At 35.3% G+C, this 9,236-nt stretch overlaps 1 protein-coding gene across 2 annotated transcripts in view; it reads right to left on the bottom strand.

The window, feature by feature from the left end:
• The window catches only part of LOC133557670 (ankyrin repeat and MYND domain-containing protein 2-like), a 52,957-nt gene extending 44,054 nt beyond the window's left edge, over nucleotides 1-8,903 (bottom strand). For both annotated transcript variants that reach the window (XM_061908352.1, XM_061908353.1), the window contains exon 1: nucleotides 8,787-8,903. The gene's annotated coding sequence lies outside the window, so the exon portion shown is untranslated. The remainder of the gene's footprint in view (nucleotides 1-8,786) is intronic.
• Nucleotides 8,904-9,236: the final 333 nt, after the last annotated feature.

The raw sequence follows: 9,236 nt of genomic DNA, 5'->3' as shown, positions 1-9,236 counted from the left end.
ATCTGGCAACTTAGCTGCCAGTTTTTCTACAGTAAAAACAAATGTACTGTCTTTCCATTTACAGTAATTCACCGTTAAAAACAACAACCGTATATTTTACAGTCAAAAACTGGCAGTTCAATCAACAGAATTTTTTAAAATTTACATTAATATGCTGTAAAGAACATCGGCAAATTTATTGTATTTTTTATTAATTTGGAGGGTAGCTTGCTGTAAAATCATAATTAAAGCATATGTTTCAGTATTTATTTTTACTTACACAAAAATGTTTGGAAAGTATGATAATATACTTTAATCTTTGTTGCAATATTGGATACTATTAAAGTTTAAAAGGCATGCAATTTCAAGCAGTACATATATTTCTTCAGTCAAAATAAAAAAAAATCCATTACATTTAGTGAGAAAATATTAAGTACTTTATTGACATATCATTTCCAGGTGTTTGCGGGCCAGATTAAATGATGTTATGGGTCAGATCTGGCCCCCGGGCCTTAAGTTTGACACCTGTGCTGTAGGATCTACCGCCTGTTTCATGTTTTTAAAGTTACAATGTGATTCTTGCTAATATTGTATGTAAGACTTGCTAGACACTACAATGTTTTATCAGCAAGGAAGCCAGGATTTGTGTTTTTTTGTTTGTCAGATGCAAAACTGCTGTTTGTATCATTTGCTAAATGAATGAATGAATGAATTAATGAAAAAAAAAGAAATAAATAAATGATGAATGAATGAATAAGGGTGCTAATAGTTAATGAATTATATATTCAAGATCATCCATCCATCCATTTTCTACCGCTTGTCACTTTCGGGATCATTGAGGGTGCTGGAGCTTATCTCAGCTGCATTAGGGCGGAAGTTGGTGTACACCCTGGACAAGTCGCCAACTCATCGCAGTATTCAAGATCAAACACTTCTCTACGTAAATTGGACTTTCAGACAAAACAAAGACAATCATTAGAATTTCATGTCATTTGCGTAAAAATTGAGTAGAAGGTAAGAAAGACTCCATATGTTTTAGTTATTATCACAGCAAACAAATGATAATAAATCATAAACCTTTTTATTAAAAGTGTATTAATCCCTTATTTTCTTGTTATCATCTCAATGTGCAACCTGTCTTAGCAGTGATTAGAGCATATGACATTAAGTAACACAAAATTTTTAAATCCAAAGGCATCAATTCCTGACCTGTTTGGTGTGAAGGTCATTGCACGTCATTGTAATGTAACTACAGTATATCAATCCAAACAATACAATTCATAAATGTTTTTTTTCTTATTATCATTATTATTATAATTTTTTTTTTTTACGTACAATGGCTTGAACAAATCAAAAGGTTAAGAAAAGCAAAAACTACTACTGGCTTTCTAAGCAGTAGAACAATGTATGAATATATGCAATATCAACAATATAATCCATGGGTGTTACCGTATCAACAATGTAAAAATATGAACTATAAAACAAACAAACAAAACAATATTTAAAGAAAAAAATAGAAACAATGTGGCGCCGCTAGTATCAATCTGATACTGATAGTAGTCTTAGAAACGATACCGATTTTGGATGCATTCACGCAACCCCTGTGGTTGTTCAGCATTGCCAGATAAACAATGATTATCGTATTTATAAAAAGATTTCACCCTCTGTAGGATACTATGTATAATGAAAAATATTCCAAAAACCCAATAATGTAGGACAGTGTGGGCCCTCAATATGGAGAGCAAAATGGGACAAAATTAAATTAATACAAAATATTCAAATAATTATTTCAATGTGTCATTAATAATTAAATCATTTAATAAAGTGTTTCTTAACCATGGGTGCCCCCTTGAGGGCCGCAAAAAATATCTGTTTCTTAGCTGTGGTCCACAAGGGCCCCAGCAGTACTCAGTTGTCACACACTTTTCCACCACTTGTGGCAGTAATGACAATATAAAACAGGGGTCGGGAACCTTTTTGGCTGAGAGAGCCAAGCCAAATATTTAAAAATGTATTCCTCTAAGAACCATATAATATATTTTTTTAACACTGAACACAACTAAGTAAGACCAACATTTCCAGAGTATAATAAGTCTCTTATTCTTTGTAATAACATTGTTATTCTGAAGCTAACTGTGGAGGGAGTGTGGCCTGCAGGTGTGCAGCAAAGCGGGATGTTGCCAGGACCGGCCTCGAAATCAACAACAGGTGCGTAGACAACCCACCTGGGCCTTTTTATTTAATCACCTGTCGCTCTGTTATAAGCAGCAGCCAGGAGGTAAGACAGGGTTGGGGCTGGAGCCAGAGCGCGAGTGAGGACGAAAGAGAAAAAGACAATTGCTGTAAAGCAACTGAGAGAAAAATAAAATAAAACAACATTGGAACCCTAAAACAGGCTCTTGGTGGTTCGAAGAACCCCCCCAGGAGGGCAAGCCCCACACTAACCAATAATAAATTAATTAATTCTTACCATTAACGCAACTTCTTGAACATAAAAATGCATGAGAATGTTTTATATTTTGAACGTTGTTTTTAACACTGTGATTACAAGTGGAATTATTCATTACTTATCCTGTTAAGCAATGTCAGCTCAGATTTATCCAAGAGCCAGATGCAGTCATCAAAAGAGCCACATCTGGCTCTAGAGCCATAGGTTCCCTACCCCTGATATAAAACAAACAGCAGAAGTCAGAGAGGTTTTTTACGAGCAAAAATTATGACTAACGCGGAGAAGAGGTATTTTCATTTTCACCCTTTGACATTTTATTTAAATAACATATTTATTATTATTAATTTAGTTACAATGTATTCACTTTAGCACTGTTTAATTGTATGTGCATTAAGGTATAGCAGTGGTTCTCAACCTTTTTTCAGGGATGTACCGCAGCCGCCTGTAAAAATGTTTTTAATTCAAGTACCCCCTGATCAGAGCAAAGCATTTTTGGTTGAAAAAAAGAGATAAAGAAGTAAAATACAGCACTATATCATCAGTTTCTGATTCATTAAATTTTATAACAGTGCAAAATATTGCTCATTTGTAGTGGTCTTTCTTGAACTATTTGGAAAAAAAGACATAAAAATAACTAAAAACTTGTTGAAAAATAAACAAGTGATTTAATTATAAATAAAGATTTCTACACATAGAAGTAATCATCAACTTAAATTGCCCTTGTTGGGGATTGTAATAGAGATCCATCTGGATTCATGAATATTGCATAGTTGTATTTTTTTTCATAGTTTATGAACATACATTCATATTTTGTTAAAGTATTATTCAATACACATATTTATAAAGGATTTTTAAATTGTTTTTATTTTTAGAATATTTTTAAAAAATCTCACATACCCCTTGGCATACCTTCAAGTACCCCCCAGGGGTACACGTACCCCCTTTTGAGAACCACTGCATTAGGGTATAGTATCGCGGTACTAATGAATCAAAAACGGTACTATAATCTGTTTGAAAAATACTGGTTCCCGGCTGTGACGGCGCGTCATCACGTTCACGACATTGTTTGTTTTGCGAGCAGAGGAGCATGTTCGACAGCGCACATTCATGGAGTACTTACAAACAGACAATGTGTGTGTAGACAGAAAAGGGAGAATGGACGCATTTTGGTCTAAAAACTAAAGATAAAGGTGAAGCTATAACACTAAAACGCGCTCAGGAAGAGGTGCTTTAAGTCATGGCTAGCTAGCTAGCGGCGAACGTCCATTCGCAGTCGGCAGTGTTTTAGCTACTTCTAAATCACTCCATGGCGACGAAAAAAGTAACTTTATTACAAATATCATCCCTGCAGGACGAGGAAAAGCTAAACATGCTTCACTACACACCGTAGGAGGATACGATAGCTAACCGCTAACAGCAACCTTGCACCCTGAATGTAAACAAATGCCATGGGTGGATCTACACCTGACATCCACTGTAATGATACCAAGTACAATAGTGTATCTAGTCGATACTACTATGACTACAACAATATTTTTTATTGGCAGAAAATCTTTTTTTTCCCTATTTTTAAATTCATATTATGTGTATGAACTCAGAAAATATGTCCCTGGACACATGACAACTTTGAATATGACCAATGTATGATCCCGTAACTACTTGGTATCGGATTGATATCTAAATTTGTGGTATCATCCAAAACTAATGTAAAGTATCCAAACAACAGAAGAATAAGCAATTATTACATTTTAACATAAGTGTAGATAGAACATGTTAAAAGAAAAAGTAAGCATATATTAACAGTAAATTAACAAGTGGATTAATAATCCATTTTTACAGTGTGTCCCTCATACATTTGACTAAATAGAATGACATTTGACAAAAATGTTACTGCATACATGAGCAGACAAATTAGGATTTTGTTTGCTTACTTACTACTGAACGACAAATTGTGTTCACTATTTTAATTTAAAGACAAAATTGTTCTTCGATTGCAGTAAGAAATGTATGGTTGATGTACCCTATCATTTTTTTGTTCAAATAAAGCCAATAATGCCTTTCTTTTGTGGGCACCCTTATTTAGAAAAGCACCGAAAAGTAAAGAAATACATTTTGGTGCCGGTACAAAAATATTGGTATCCGGACATTTCATCAGTTTTAATGAGTCCCTTTTCTTTGCTGTAAATTTGATGAGCATTTATTTTCAGGTTTAAGGATTTTATTTTTTAGGTTTTCCTTGTTTAACACTAAGTTGGTTGGATATAGATATTAAATACAAAAAAAATCAAGAGTAAGATGTAGGGGTGTGGGAAAAAATCAATTCGAATATGAATCGAATCGAATACGTTGTGCGATTCAGAATCGATTCTCTTTTTTTTTTTTAATCGATTTTTTTTTTTTTTTTATCTATCCAACAAACCACTACACAGCAATACCATAACAATGCAATCCGATTCCAAAACCAAACCTGACCCAGGAACACTCGGAAAAGCAATAAACAGAGCAATTGAGAGGAGACACACACACGACACAGAACAAACCAAAAGTAGTGAAACAAAAATGAATATTATCAACAACAGTATCAATATTAGTTATAATTTCAGCATAGCAGTGATTAAAAGTCCCTCATTGACATTATCATTAGACATTTATAGAAAATTAAAAAAAGAACAATAGTGTCACAGTGGCTTACACTTGCATCGCATCTCATAAGCTTAACAACACACTGTGTTCAATGTTTTCACAAAGATAAAATAAGTCATATTTTTGGTTCGTTTAATAGTTAAAACAAATTTACATTTTTGCAATCAGTTGATAAAACATTGTCCTTTATAATTATAAAATATTTTTTTGAAAAATCTACTCTGCTAGCATGTCAGTAGACTGGGGTAGATCCTGCTGAAATTCTATGTAGTGAATGAATACAGAATCGTTTTGAATCGGAAAAATATCGTTTTTGAATCGAAAATCGCGTCGAATCAAAAAAATCGATATATTTTCGAATCGCGACCCCAAGAATCGATATTGAATCGAATCGTGGGACACCCAAAGATTCGCAGCCCTAGTAAGATGACTAATTCGGTGTCAATATTTGAGTGGGCCTTGGGTCTTTCTGTAGTGGAAAAGTTGGGGCCAGTGGTCAAAAAGTTTAAGAACCCCTGATTTAATGCATCTTTAAATCATGAAATCAATAATTGATTTATTCAATTAATAATTGAATAAATCGCAAAATAAATGATTAAATCATGAAATAATTGATGAATGAAATAATTTAATGTAAATTTAAATTAAACAAATTAATGATACTTTTAATAACATTTAACATGTATTTAGTTAAAATTACAATTAATGACACATTTAATTATCTACTTGTCACGACGCGGATTCGAACTCAAGATTTCCCACAGCAAAATCCAACACTCTGTCTGGCAGCATGCCAGGACACGCGCCCGCAAGTGCCTCACACCTCATGTCTACGCTTCGCCGTCAGCAATCATCGCAACTGGCAGCAATCAGGAAGACAGCTTAAGAACTAGTCACTCCTTGGAATCCGCGCCGGAACGTCGTTAACTCCTGTAGTAAGCATTCACATCTTTGGCTTCCCTCTCGTTGTCCTCGCCTCTTTTCGTCTTTTGCCCCATTTTGTCTTGTTGACTTGTCCCTTGTCCTCCTTGCAGTACCCGCCTTGTTGCCTCCCTCGATCCTCGATCACTCGCCTGGACTCGGACATTGATGCTTGCCGCCTGCCTGTCCCCGGATCTCCCTTGTGCCTACCCACTTGGTCTGACGAAGATTTCATCCATCACGCATGTACAACATCCTCTTGAATTATTTACATGGTTAATTCTACACTTAATCCTGCAACCAACACTTAGAGTAGCATACAAATCCCACACAATCCTCAAAGGTTACAATAACCTTAAGTCCTACGTACTGTCGTCTCCTTCCAACCCCTCACGTACATAACACTACTCCAGTAAACATTACATTTATATTACCATTACATGACATAATGCACCTTTAAACTATTGAAACAGCTGGCTCTGAAGATGCACGATTGTTCAGTTCAGTTCAGTTCAGTTTAAGTTTATTTTGCACATGCATACGATACAATGTAATGCATCACACAATTCCAGTTGCTTTATTTCAGCATGTCCGAAAAGGAGTAGGAAGAAGCAGAGCTTATTTAATCCTACCCCTTTTCATACCTTAGCAATTTTATCCAATTTCCTTGTCTCCTGTAACAGAACAGTAAACACATAAGTAATAAATATACCATAGTAAGTAAACAAATACATAAATAAAATTTGTTACTATTAAAAAAAAGGAAAGAAAGGGTTCAAGATGTTCATCATAATTCTGGTTCAGTGTACTTTTAGAACACTTGTAGTTTGAACAGTCTCTTAAACTGAATCATATTGGTAGTTTGTTTGATTTCCTTGGTTAATCCATTCCATAATTGAATTGCACATAGTGATACGCTAAAGGGACAAGCGGTAGAAAAATGGATGGATGGATGTATATGCTAAAGGTTTTAAGTGTTGTACATGCTATAAATTAGATTTTCCTCTAAAGTTATATGTGTTTGATAACAGCACACATTGACATATATGGAGGGCCAATTGGGATAAAATTAAATTGAAAAAAAGTTCAATAATTAATTAAACGTGTTATTAAACAATTAAATTAATCTTTAAATCATGAAATAGTTAAGACAACAATTGATTTTGAAGGCCTACTATAACCCACTACTACCGACCATGCAGTCTGATAGTTTATATATGAAATGATCAAGTATGACACAAAAAATGGACCTGCTATCCCCGTTTAAATAAGAAAATCTCATTTCAGTAGGCCTTTAATGGTAAAAATACAACTAAATCATGAAATAATTGATTTAAAGAATGACACGTTATAACACATGTATGTATTTAGTCCAAATTATATGCAACTGAGATAGGCGCCAGCGACCCCAAAAGGGACACGCGGTAGGAAAATGGATAGATGGATATAATCATTGACACATTTAAGTAACTATTTAAAGATGTATTTATTTATTCGATGTTAATAGCAAACACAAACATGACACAGCCCGCATTCTCCATCGTCCATCTTTACAGGCAGCTGTGTCTAGTTTGTTTAAAGGCCTACTGAAATGATATATTCTTATTTAAACGGGGAAAGCAGGTCCATTCTATGTGTCTTACTTGATCATTTTGCGGTATTGCCATATTTTTGCTGAAAGGATTTAGTAGAGAACATCCACGATAAAGTTCGCAACTTTCGGTTAAGAGAAAAGCCCTGCCTCTACCAGAAGTCGCAGACGATGACGTCACAAGTGTGGGGGATCCTCACATATTCACATTGATTTTAATGGGAGCCTCCAACAAAAAGTGCTATTCGGACTGAGAAAACGACAATTTCCCCATTAATTTGAGCGGGGATGAAAGATTTGTGTTTGAGGATATTGATAGCGACGGACTAGGAAAAAAAAAAAAAAAAAGGAAAAAAAAATGCGATTGCATTGGGACGGATTCCGATGTTTTTAGGCACATTTACTAGGATAATGCTGGGAAATCCCTTATCTTTCTATTGTGTTGCTAGTGTTTTAGTGAGTTTAACATTACCTGATAGTCGGAGGGGTGTGTCCGCAGGTGTCTTGACGCCAATGTCTCAGGGGAGTCGACGGCAGCTATGGACGGCACAAGCTCAGCTTTTCTCCGGTAAGAAGAGACTTTTTAACCACAATTTTCTCACCGAAACCTGCTGGTTGACATGTAGTCGGGATCCATGTTCGCTTTACCGCGCTCTGATCCATCGTAAAGTTTCACCTCCAGGAATTTTAAACAAGGAATTACCGTGTGTTTGTGTGGCTAAAGGATAAAGCTTCCCAACTCCATCTTTCTACTGTGTTTTCCCCAATACTAATTGCAAAAGATTCAGCAACACAGATCTCCAAAATACTGTGTAATTATGCCGTTAAAGCAGACGACTTTTAGCTGTGTGTGTGCGCAGCGCTCATACTTCCTGAAAATCCGTGACGTCTTGCGTAAGCGTCATCATTACACGACGTTTTCAAGACGAAACTCCCGGGAAATTTAAAATTGCAATTTAGTAAACTAAACCGCCCGTATTGGCATGTGTTGCAATGTTAATATTTCATCATTGATATATAAACTATCAGACTGCGTGGTGGGTAGTAGTGGGTTTCAGTAGGCCTTTAAAGGTGCATTATAAGGTAAGGTGAGAATGGTATAATAACTATGCAATTGGAATGGTTTCCTGTAGCAGATAGTCTAGACAAACGTCAAAACGGGGGATAATTTTCCTCACTGTCTACATTTGGAACAGTACTTACTGCTGTCAGAAGGACTGCGCTCGGGAACGATGTGCACTGACCCACACTTTTGGAAACACGTTTAGTTCCCCCGAGGAAGGAAATAACAGGACATTTTGCTAATCAGCAGACCGGGTGCCGCGCCCTCTTTGTGTCAAGTTGTAATGGTTAAACTCAGATTAACCTCAAAATGAAAGTAAAAACATGTTTTGGTAATGTATGACATGTTGTATTGTAATTATTATAAAACATCGTATTAATAAAAGATGAAAATATTAATCATTCAAAAATATTTTTTTAATCCTACATCGTGTTTTAACATATATTGGATTATCCCAGGGAGGACAAAATACAATATTTTTTACATAATAAACTACATAGTTTGACTAGAAAATGAACGGGTGTTCGTTAATGTACAACAATTCGTCCAAAATGCGTTTCACGGCGCTTTTGTACGTGCTTTTATTTTGT

The sequence above is a fragment of the Nerophis ophidion genome, linkage group LG08 (genome assembly GCF_033978795.1).
Source record: "Nerophis ophidion isolate RoL-2023_Sa linkage group LG08, RoL_Noph_v1.0, whole genome shotgun sequence".
Lineage (NCBI taxonomy): Eukaryota > Metazoa > Chordata > Actinopteri > Syngnathiformes > Syngnathidae > Nerophis > Nerophis ophidion.
This window is presented reverse-complemented; position numbering and strand designations above follow the sequence as displayed.